This window comes from Colossoma macropomum, unplaced genomic scaffold (genome assembly GCF_904425465.1).
Source record: "Colossoma macropomum unplaced genomic scaffold, Colossoma_macropomum, whole genome shotgun sequence".
In the NCBI taxonomy this organism is placed as follows: Eukaryota; Metazoa; Chordata; class Actinopteri; order Characiformes; family Serrasalmidae; genus Colossoma; species Colossoma macropomum.
Genome location: NW_023494790.1, coordinates 6,693,696 through 6,705,178, shown reverse-complemented (window position 1 = coordinate 6,705,178; position 11,483 = coordinate 6,693,696).

Here is an 11,483-nt window from a genome sequence, read left to right as displayed (position 1 = left end):
AGACTGGAATGGAAATCACTGTTATGACTGGAGTATGTTAACAGGTAATGTAAGGGAGGAGAGAGACTTTGCGAGTGGTGAAACAGGATTGGGGATTGATGGGATAATGCATGCAAATCCAAAGCAGCCTGCAGCTCGCACTGTAGCAGTAGGATAATGTGTAGTTGAAGTGCTGTCAGTGGAAGCTTGCAGTTTAAAGGAAACTACAGTAATAGGCCGGAACAGGATCTTTATGCGAGATGCCCATTTTGCCCTCAGCACAAACTAAAGTTCCTGTCAGTTTACTAAACCTAAAAGGAAACCAGACCCTATGAACAAGCACCTTTATATTTCAGTCACCCAATACGTGTTTTAATCCACAGTGTTAGAATGTTCTGTTTTTGTTTGTTTTTGTCTGACTACTGAGGTCCAAAGGGGGCTGTGTGTAGGGGCCCCAAGCACCATTTAAAGCCCACTCCAGTCTCCGTTGTTGCATTTCCAGTATCGACTCTGTGACGCTGTAAATACATTCCAAATCTCAATAAAGAGATCCGAAGGGAAGAGAAGCAACCATGTCTCATGGTGGTCATTCACAAGTGCCTGATGGAGCATTCCAGTATGTAACTAGCATTTAATTTTATTTATGTTATGCAATATATATAAACCACAATGGATTTAGAACAGGCATGTCAAACTGGGGACCTTCTGGATTTACCCTACTGTTTACCCTCATCTAACACTCCAAATTCAGTTCATGAATGCCTTGCTAATTAGCTGTTGAGCTGACATACTTTAGAAGGTGCCCCACACTTCCTAGCATGTTTAGCAACCTTTTAAATCCAGTGTGGTACATTTTAAAGTCAACCCAAAATCAAAATGGACTTCTTCACCTGGTTGCACCACTCGTGCAGAGAACCCTGCATCAAAGAAGTGTCAATCACTCTTTTTAGGCCTGTAGACTTTAATAAGCTGTGGTGTAAGGTCTTGATGTTTGTAGACCTGGTTAAACAAAACATGTTTCTATATTAAGCCAGATTATTTCAAGATTCATGTTAATTCAGTTAATTATAATTAAATGTCCTGTCCAAGGTGTTTTCCTGCCTACCACCCAATGACTGCTGGGATAGTCTCCAGCTCCCCACCGTGGCCCAGAAGGATAAGTGGCTTAGAAAATGTGTGTGTTTTGTTGCTCCACTCAGGAGTTTGCTGTGTAGCCAGAAGGCTATAAGTTTCAAACACTGTTCCATTTTACTGGAACCAAAGTGAAAACCGTGTCTAATTGTTTTCCAGTGTTCATAATATCCAATTAAAATGTATTTAAATTTATTCAATATAGGTTTAATACATTTATGTTGTGCTTTCAGGTCACAATATCCGTATCCTTTGAATATTTACTGAACACCTTTTTGTTTACTATTTGTCCAGATAGTTCTTCAAAAAGTACTCTGAATATAAAGTCATCTACCCCATGTTCTTCCCACAAAACGTGTTGGGCATGTTTTACAGGACGCTTACCTAAACGCAATTCAGCCTATTAAGAAATTGTATTTGTAGCTAACAGAAACTAGATCAGAAATGGTGCAGACTAAAAATTAGCCCAAATTATAATGTTAGTTAGATTATACAACAGAAAATGACCATGTGATCTATCCTTGCAGTGTGACTTTAACACCTGTAAAAACCAATATCACTCTGATTGTGTTGTTAAAGGTTTTTTGTTTTCCTAGACTAAATTTACTTTAATTGGAGTTTAGATTTCTTTCATATTTTCAGTGACAAAGCTAACTAACCACAGTCATTTTTTCATGACCTTTTTTATTCATCTTAAACCAATTATACCAATAATAATGGAGCTGACTGTATAAAGTCTTGTTTAAAGGAAAGAATTATGTCAAATTCTTATTACACTCTGAATATAATTTAACCATGAGGAGCTTTTAACAGTAGTTCCGGACTGAAGGATATATGGAATTAGATATTCGCTATTTTAGAGGGTATTTTTAACCAGATACTTATTTTTACCTTCAGCTGAAACACAAAGGAAGCCTTCCAAAAATGTCTACTTCTGTGTCCAGTTATGGCCCAGTGTGTGTAAAGTTTTTCAAGCTTCATGAAACTGAAACAGCATGTCTGCTGATAAGCAGAAATTAGTTTTATATTTTGTCCAATGTGTGTTTGCTTATTTCTTTGTTTAAGTAAGTTAGGAGGTTTCTCTCAGTGGTAGGTAGAGATGGTGGGTGGTTAATATTACCTTGTCCTGCTGGTGCATGATGACAAAATCATAACTTTAGAGGTGAGCAAAAGTCATTATATTATGATGCATGATTGCAATAAAACAAGTTTGTCTTTCAAATGATACAATGATACAATATGCTAATATGAAACAAACATAAACTAACAAAGTAAAAAAAAAAATGTTTTTTGATTTCAAGTTGACTTTAAACTGATACTGAGATGAATGATTGCTTTGTGTGACCCAGTTTTTTAAGAGCAGTCATGAGGAATGTGATGAACACAGCTACGACATTTCAGGTGGCTGGATTAGAGCTTTAATGGGCCCTGAAATTTTGATCTGGACCTGAATGTAGCCTGAGAACACTTTGTCCAGGTGCATTCTGAACCACAGTACCAAGTTTTGAATCTGATCTAGTCTGTAGCCCAGTAACATCCAGTTGTCCAACTGACCTAAACATGCTGGTTGGCTTTGTGGACATCAGAAGGTGTATAAACACTACTGTAACTATCCACCGCAGTGCTAGAATACCTAAATAAAGCCACCATCATGGCTCCATATCTATAAATGCAAACATCAAGGACTCACTGGGGGGCATGCTACAAAGCTGCCAGAACACGGTTAAGTTTCTTTAGTGTTGCAAGGAAGAATATTCACTCACTCACTCACACACACACACACACACACACACACCTCAGACTTCTTGAACATACTTTTGACTTGCTAATCCCAACATATCTGCTGAAAAAAGTCACTAAATTCTCAAAATTTGGCCGAAGTAGGTGGTCTCAGTTGCACTGATTGGAGCACATTTAAGGACGCTGCTGCATGAGGGGGTTGCACATGTAAAAAATACATTAAATAAATTCCATACAATTTTTACAGTTGATCATACACTGTAGAAACATTTTTTGTCACTTATGAGTTCCTCAAACGATCATTGAAGCTGAGGCATGAACCTCATAAATACTCATATTTTAGCTGATGCAGGCAGGCACATGAGAAGGAACATTACTCTGGTGTTACTTAGACTTAAAGCACCATATATGTTTCATAAGCAGCAGTGTATTTCTAGATCAAATGCCAAATTAATCTCCACTATACAACAAGTGCAAAGATGATAATACCCCCAGTATATAGCTATTGTGATTATTATTATTATTGTTGTATTATTATTATTATTATTATTATTGTTGTTGTTGTTGTTATTATCATTATTGTTATTATCGTTTTCCCACCATTCTTAAATTTCCTTAAATTTCACTCCAATGTGTCAGAATTTGTTGGAAAATGCCTCTACATGATGCATTTTTTCCAAAAATTTCAGATTACTTCATAAAATGTACATTCAATATTGAGCCAAATTTGCCAAAATACGTAAGGCTATAGTCTTACCTTCATGTGTGTTTTTCGACCATTCATAAATTCCCTTAAATTTCATGCCAATGGATGAACATTTGTTTTAAAATGCTTCCATATGATATTTTATCCAAGGAAAAATTCAAATTACTTCAAAAAAGGTGCATTTATTGCTACGTCAAATTTGGCAAAGTACGTAAAGCTATAGTCTTACCTTCGTATGCGTTTTTCAACCATTCATAATTTCCATTAAATTTCACTCCAAGGCATATACATTTTTTAGAAAATGCCCCCACATCATGTATTTTGTCCAAAAAATTAAAATTATTTAATAAAGTACATTAAATATTGCACCAACTTTGCCAAAATACATAAGGCTATAGGCTTACCTTCATGTGTGTTTTTTGAACATTCAAGAATTCCCTTAAAATTCACTTCAAAGCATCAAAATTTCTTGGAAAATGCCTCTACATGATGTATTTTGTCAAATATTTTACAAATTTATATATAAAATGTACATTCAATACTGCACCAAATTTGCCAAAAATATGTAATGCTATAGACTTATCTTGGTGTGTCCTTGTCGACCATTCATAAATTCCATTAAATTTCATGCCAAAGCATCAACATTTGTTGTAAAATGCCTCCATATGATGTACTATATCCAAAAAAAATTCAAATTACTTCATACAAGGTGCATTTATTGCTGCGTCAAATTTGCCAAAATATGTAAAGCTATAGTATTACATTCATGTGCATTTCTTGAATGTTCAAAAATTCCCTTTAATTTCACTCCAAGGCATCAACATTTGTTGTAAAATGCCTCTACTTATGTGTTTTATCCAAAAAATTCAAATTATTTCATATAATATACAGTTGAATATTGGACCAAATTTACCAAAATACGTAAGGCTATAGATGTACGTTTGTGTGCGTTTTTCGACCATTTATAAATTCCCTTAAATTTCACTCCAAAGCATCACATTGTTTTGGAAAATGCCTCCACATGACGTATGCTGTCCAAAAAGTTCAAATTACTTCATAATATGTACATTCAAAATTGAGTGAAATTTGCATGAATGCGAAAGTCTACAGTCTTGCCTTCGTGTGCGTTTTTCGACCATTCATAAATTCCGTTAAATGTCACTCCGAGGGATAAAAATTTGTTAGAAAATGACTACACATGATGTATTTTGTCCAAAAATTCCAAATTTCTTACTAAAATGTACATTGAATATTGTGACAAATTTGCCAAAATCCATGAAGCTATAGTCTTACCTTTGTGTGCTTTTTTCGACCATTCATAAATTCCCTTAAAATTCACTCCAAGGCATATAAGTTTTTAGGACATGCTTCCACATGATGTATTTTGTACAAAAAATTCTAATTCCTTCATGAGATGTACATTCAATATTGCACCAAATTTATCAAAATACATAAGGCTATAGTTTACCATCGTGTGTGTTTTTTGACTATTTAAAAATCCCCTTAAAATTCAATGCAAGACACCAAAATTCATTGGAAAAAGGATCCACATGATGTATATCGTCCAAAAAATTCAAAATACTTCATAAAATATACAGAGAATATAGTGCCGAATTTGCTATAAAATATGTAAGGCTATAGTCTTACCTTCGTGTGTTTTTCGACCATTCATAAATTCCCTTAAAATTCACACCAAGGCATATGAGGTTGTTAAAAAATGCCCCCACATCATGTATTTTGTCCAAAAAATTCAAATTCCTTCATAAAATGTACATTAATTATTGCACCAACTTGGCCAAAATATGTAACTCTATAGTCTTACCTTTGTGTATGTTTTTCAACCATACATAAATTCCCTTAAAATTCATGGCAAGGCATATAAATTTATTGGAAAATGCATGGACGTGATGTATTTTGTCCAAAAAATTCAAATTGCTTCATAAAATGTACATTGAACATTGCACGAAATTTGCCAAAATCCGTAAAGCTATAGTCTTACCATCATGTACGTTTTTCGACCACTGATGAATTCCATTAAATCTCACTCCAAAGAATCAAATTTTTTTGCAAAATGACTCCACATGATGTATTTTGTCCAAAAAATGTAAATTACTTCACAAAATATACATTAAACATTGAACCAAATTTGCCAAAATACATAAGGCCGTAGTCTTGCCTTCGTGTGCGTTTTTCGACCATTCATAAATTCCCTTAAAATTCATTCCATGGCATCAAAAGTGGTTGGTAAATGCCTCTACATGATATATTTTGTCCATAAAATTCAAATTCCTTCCTAACAAATACGTTTAACATTGCGGCAAATTTGCCAAAATACGTAAGGACCATTCATAAATTCCCTTAAAATTCACTGCAAGGCATATTTATTTATTGGAAAATGCCTCCACATGATGTATTTTGTCCATAAATTTCAAATTGGTTGATAAAATGTACACTCAGTATTGCAGCAAATTTGCCAAAATACGTAAGGCTATAGTCTTACCATCATGTGCGTTTTGTGACCATTCATGAATTCCTTTAAAATTCACTGCAAGGCACCAAAATTTGTCGGAAAATGCCTCTACATAATGTAGTTTGTCAAATATTTTATGAATTCCTCTGTAAAATGTACATTCAATATTGGTCCAAATTTGCCAAAGTACGTAAGGCTATATACTCTTACCTTCGTGTGTGTTTTTCGGCCATTCATAAATTCCCTTAAAATTCACTCCAAGGCATCAAAAGTAGTTCATACATGCCTCCACATGATGTATTTTGTCCATAAAATTCATATTCCTTCCTTAAAAGTACGTTCAACATTGCAGCAAATTTGTCAAAACACGTAAGGCTATAGTCTTACCTTTGTGTGCGTTTTGTGACCATTCATAAATTCCCTTAAAATTCACTCCAAGGCATATCAATTTATTAGAAAATATTTGCATTTTGTCCAAACAAATTTAAATTGCTTCCTAAAATGTACATTGAATATGGTGCCAAATTTGCCAAAATAAGTAAGGCTATAGTCCTACCTTCATTTGTTTTTTTTTGACCATTCATAAATTCCCTTAAAATTCACTCTAAGGCATGTATGTTTGTTAGAAAATGTCTCCACATGATATATTTTGTCCAAAAATGTAACATTTTTTCATAAAATGTACATTCAATATTGCACCAAATTTGCCAAAATATGTAAGGCTAAATGCCTTCGTGCCTTCGTGTGCATTTTTTTACCATTCGTAAATTCCCTTAAAATTCAGTCCAAGGCATGTAAGTTTATTGAAAAATGCCTCCACTTAATGTTTTTAGTTCAAAGAAATTCAAATTACTTGATAATATTCACATTGAAAAGTGCAGAAAACTTGTCAAAATACGTAAGGCTATAGTCTTACCTTCATGTGCGTTTTTCGACTATTCGTGAATTCCTTTAAAATTCACTGCAAGCCACCAAAATTTGTAGGAAAATGCCTCCACATAATGTATTTTGTCAAATATTTTACAAATTCCTCTGTAAAATGTACATTCAATGTTGGACCAAATTTACCAAAATACCTTTGTGTGCATTTCTTGACCATTTCTAAATTCCCTTAAAATTCACTCCAAGGCATATAACTTTATTGGAAAATGCCTCCACATGATGTAGTTTGTCCAAAAAATTCAAATTGCTTCATAAAATGTACATAAATTATTGCACCAACTCGGCCAAAATACATAAGTCTATAGTCATATCTTTGTGTGCGTTTTTCAACCGTACATAAATTCCCTTAAAATTCATGCCAAGGCATATAAATTTATTGGCAAAATGCATGGACGTGATGTATTTTGTCCAAAAAATTCAAATAACTTCATAAAATGTACAATGAACATTGCACCAAATTTGTCAAAATCCGTAAGGCAATAGTCTTACCATTGTGTGCGTTTTTCGACCACTGATGAATTCCATTAAATCTCACTCCAAAGCATCAAAATATTTTGCAAAATGACTCCACATGATGTATTGTGTCCAACAAATTTAAATTACTTCACAAAATATACATTAAATATTGCACCAAATTTGCCAAAATACATAAGGCTATATATAGTCTTACCTTCATGTGCGTTTTTCGACCATTCATAAATTCCCTTAAAATTCATTCCAAGGCATCAAAAGTGGTTGGAAAATGCCTCCACATGATGTATTTTGTCTAAAAATTTCAAATTGCTTCATAAAATATACATTCAATATTGCATGAAATTTGCCAAAATACATAAGGCTATAGTCTTACCTTCATGTCTGTTTTTCGACCATTCATGAATTCCCTTAAAATTCACTCCAAGGCATATCAATTTATTTATTGGAAAATGCCTACACATAATGTATTTTGTCCAAAAATTTCAAATTGCTTAATAAAATGCACACTCAGTATTGCAGCAAATTTGCCAAAATACGTAAGGCTATAGTCTTACCTTCATGTGCGTTTTATGACCATTCATAAATTCCCTTAAAATTCACTGCAAGGCACCAAAATTTGTCGGAAAATGCCTCCACATGATGTATTTTGTCTAAATATCTTATGAATTCCTCTGTAAAATGTACATTCAATATTGGTCCAAATTTGCCAAAGTACGTAAGGCTATACTCTTACCTTCGTGTGTGTTTTTTGGCCATTCATAAATTCCCTTAAAATTCACTCCAGGGCATCAAAAGTGGTTGGTAAATGCCTCTACATGATAAATTTTGTCCATAAAATTCAAATTGATTCATAAATTGTATATTGAATATTGCGCCAAATTTGCAAAAAAATACGTAAGGCTATAGTCTTACCTTTGCGTGCATTATTTGACCATTCGTACATTCCCTTAAAATTCACTCCAAGGCATATCATTTTATTAGAAAATGCCTACACATGATGTATTTTGTCCAAGAAACTCAAATTGCTTCATAACATGTACAGTGAATATTGTGCCGAATTTGCCAAAATATATAAGGCTATATAGTCTTACCTTCGTGTGCATTATTCGACCATTCGTAAATTCCCTTAAAATTCACTCCAAGGCATATCAATTTATTAGAAAATGCCTCCACATGATGTATTTTGTCCAAGAAACTCAAATTGCTTCATAAAATGTACAGTGAATATTGTGCCAAATTTGCAAAAATACATAAGGCTATAGTCTTACCTTCGTGTCTGTTTTTCAACCATTCATAAATTCCCTTAAATTTCACTCCAAGGCATCAAAAGTGGTTGGAAAATGTCTCCACATGATGTATTTTGTCCATAAAATTCAAATTGCTTCATAAAATGTATATTGAATATTGGTCCAAATTTGCAAAAAAATACGTAAGGCTATAGTCTTACCTTTGCGTGCATTATTCGACCATTCGTAAATTCCCTTAAAATTCACTCCAAGGCATCAAAAGTGGTTGGAAAATGCCTCCACATGATGTATTTTGTCTAAAAATTTGAAATTGCTTCATAAAATGTACATTCAATATTGCACGAAATTTGCCAAAATACATAAGGCTATATAGTCTTACCTTCGTGTCTGTTTTTCGACCATTCATGAATTCCCTTAAAATTCACTCCAAGGCAGATAAATTTATTAGAAAATGTCTCTACGTGATGTATTTTGTCGAAACAAATTTGAATTGCTTCATAAAATTTACAATGAACATTGCACCAAATTTGCCAAAGTACGTAAGGCTATAGTCTTACCTTCGTTTGTTTTTTTTTGACCATTCATAAATTCCCTTAAATTTCACTCCAAGGCATCAAAAGTGGTTGGAAAATGCCTCTACTCCTTCCGTAAAAGTACGTTCAACATTGCGGCAAATTTGCCAAAGTACGTAAGGCTATAGTCTTACCTTCGTGTGCGTTTTGTGACCATTCATAAATTCCCTTAAAATTCACTCCAAGGCATATCAATTTATTAGAAAATGCCTCCACATGATGTATTCATAAATTCCTTTAAAATTCACTGCAAGCCACCCAAATTTGTAGGAAAATGCCTACACATAATGTATTTTTTCAAATATTTTACAAATTCCTCTGCAAAATGTACATTCAGTGTTGGACCAAATTTGCCAAAATACAAGTGTGCATTTTTTACCATTCATAAATTCCCTTAAAATTCACTCCAAGGCATCAAAAGTGGTTGGTAAATGTCTCTACATGATGTATTTTGTCCATAAAATTCAAATTGCTTGATAAAATGTATATTGAATATTGCGCCAAATTTGCAAAAAGATACGTAAGGCTATAGTCTTACCTTTGCGTGCATTATTCGACCATTCGTAAATTCCCTTAAAATTCACTCCAAGGCATCAAAAGTGGTTGGTAAATGTCTCTACATGATATATTTTGTCCATAAAATTCAAATTCCTTCCTTAAAATGTACGTTCACATTGCGGCAAATTTGCCACAATACGTAAGGCTATAGTCTTACCTTCGTGTGCGTTTTGTGACCATTCATAAATTCCCTTAAAATTCACTCCAAGGCATATCAATTTATTAGAAAATGCCTCCACATGATGTATTTTGTCCAAGAAATTCAAATTGCTTCATAAAATTTACAATGAACATTGCACCAAATTTGCCAAAATAAGTAAGGCTATAGTCTTACCTTCGTGACCATTCATGAATTTCCTTAAATTTCACTCCAAGGCATCAAAAGTGGTTGGAAAATGTCTCCACATGATGTATTTTGTCCAAGAAACTCAAATTGCTTCATAACATGTACAGGGAATATTGTGCCGAATTTGCCAAAATATATAAGGCTATATAGTCTTACCTTCGTGTGCGTTTTTCGACCATTCATAAATTCCCTTAAATTTCACTCCAAGGCATCAAAAGTGGTTGGAAAATGTCTCTACATGATGTATTTTGTTCATAAATTTCAAATTGTTAATAAAATGTACATTCAAAATTGCACCAAATTTGCCAAAATACATAAGGCTATAGGTTTACCTTTGTGTATGTTTTTCAACCATTCATGAATTCCTTTAAAATTGACTGCAAGGCACCAAAATATGTCGGAAAATGCCTCCACATAATTGAGTTTGTCAAATATTTTATGAATTCCTCTGTAAAATGTACATTCAATATTGGTCCAAATTTGCCAAAGTACGTAAGGCTATACTCTTACCTTCGTGTGTGTTTTTCGACCATTCACAAATTCCCTTAAAATTCACTCCAAGGCATCAAAAGTGGTTGGTAAATGTCTCTACATGATGTATTTTGTCCATAAAATTCAAATTGCTTCATAAAATGTATATTGAATTTTGTGCCAAATTTGCAAAAAAATACGTAAGGCTATAGTCTTACCTTTGCGTGCATTATTCGACCATTCGTAAATTCCCTTAAAATTCACTCCAAGGCATCAAAAGTGGTTGGAAAATGCCTCCACATGATGTATTTTGTCTAAAAATTTGAAATTGCTTCATAAAATGTACATTCAATATTGCACGAAATTTGCCAAAATACATAAGGCTATAGTCTTACCTTCATGTGTGTTTTTCAACCATTCATAAATTCCCTTAAAATTCACTCCAAGGCATCAAAAGTGGTTCGTACATGCCTCCACATGATGTATTTTGTCCAAAAAAATTCAAATTGCTTCATAAAATGTACATTGAATATTGCAACAAATTTGCCAAAATATGTAAGGCTATATAGTCTTACCTTCATGTGCGTTTTTCGACCATTCATGAATTCCCTTAAAATTCACTCCAAGGCAGATAAATTTATTAGAAAATGCCTCTACGTGATGTATTTTGTCCAAACAAATTTAAATTGCTTCCTAAAATGTACATTGAATATTGCGCCAAATTTGGCAAAATACGTAAGGTTATAGTCTTACCTTCATGTGTGTTTTTCAAACATTCATAAATTCCCTTAAAATTCACTGCAAGGCATCAAAAGTGGTTGGTAAATGCCTCTACATGATGTATTTT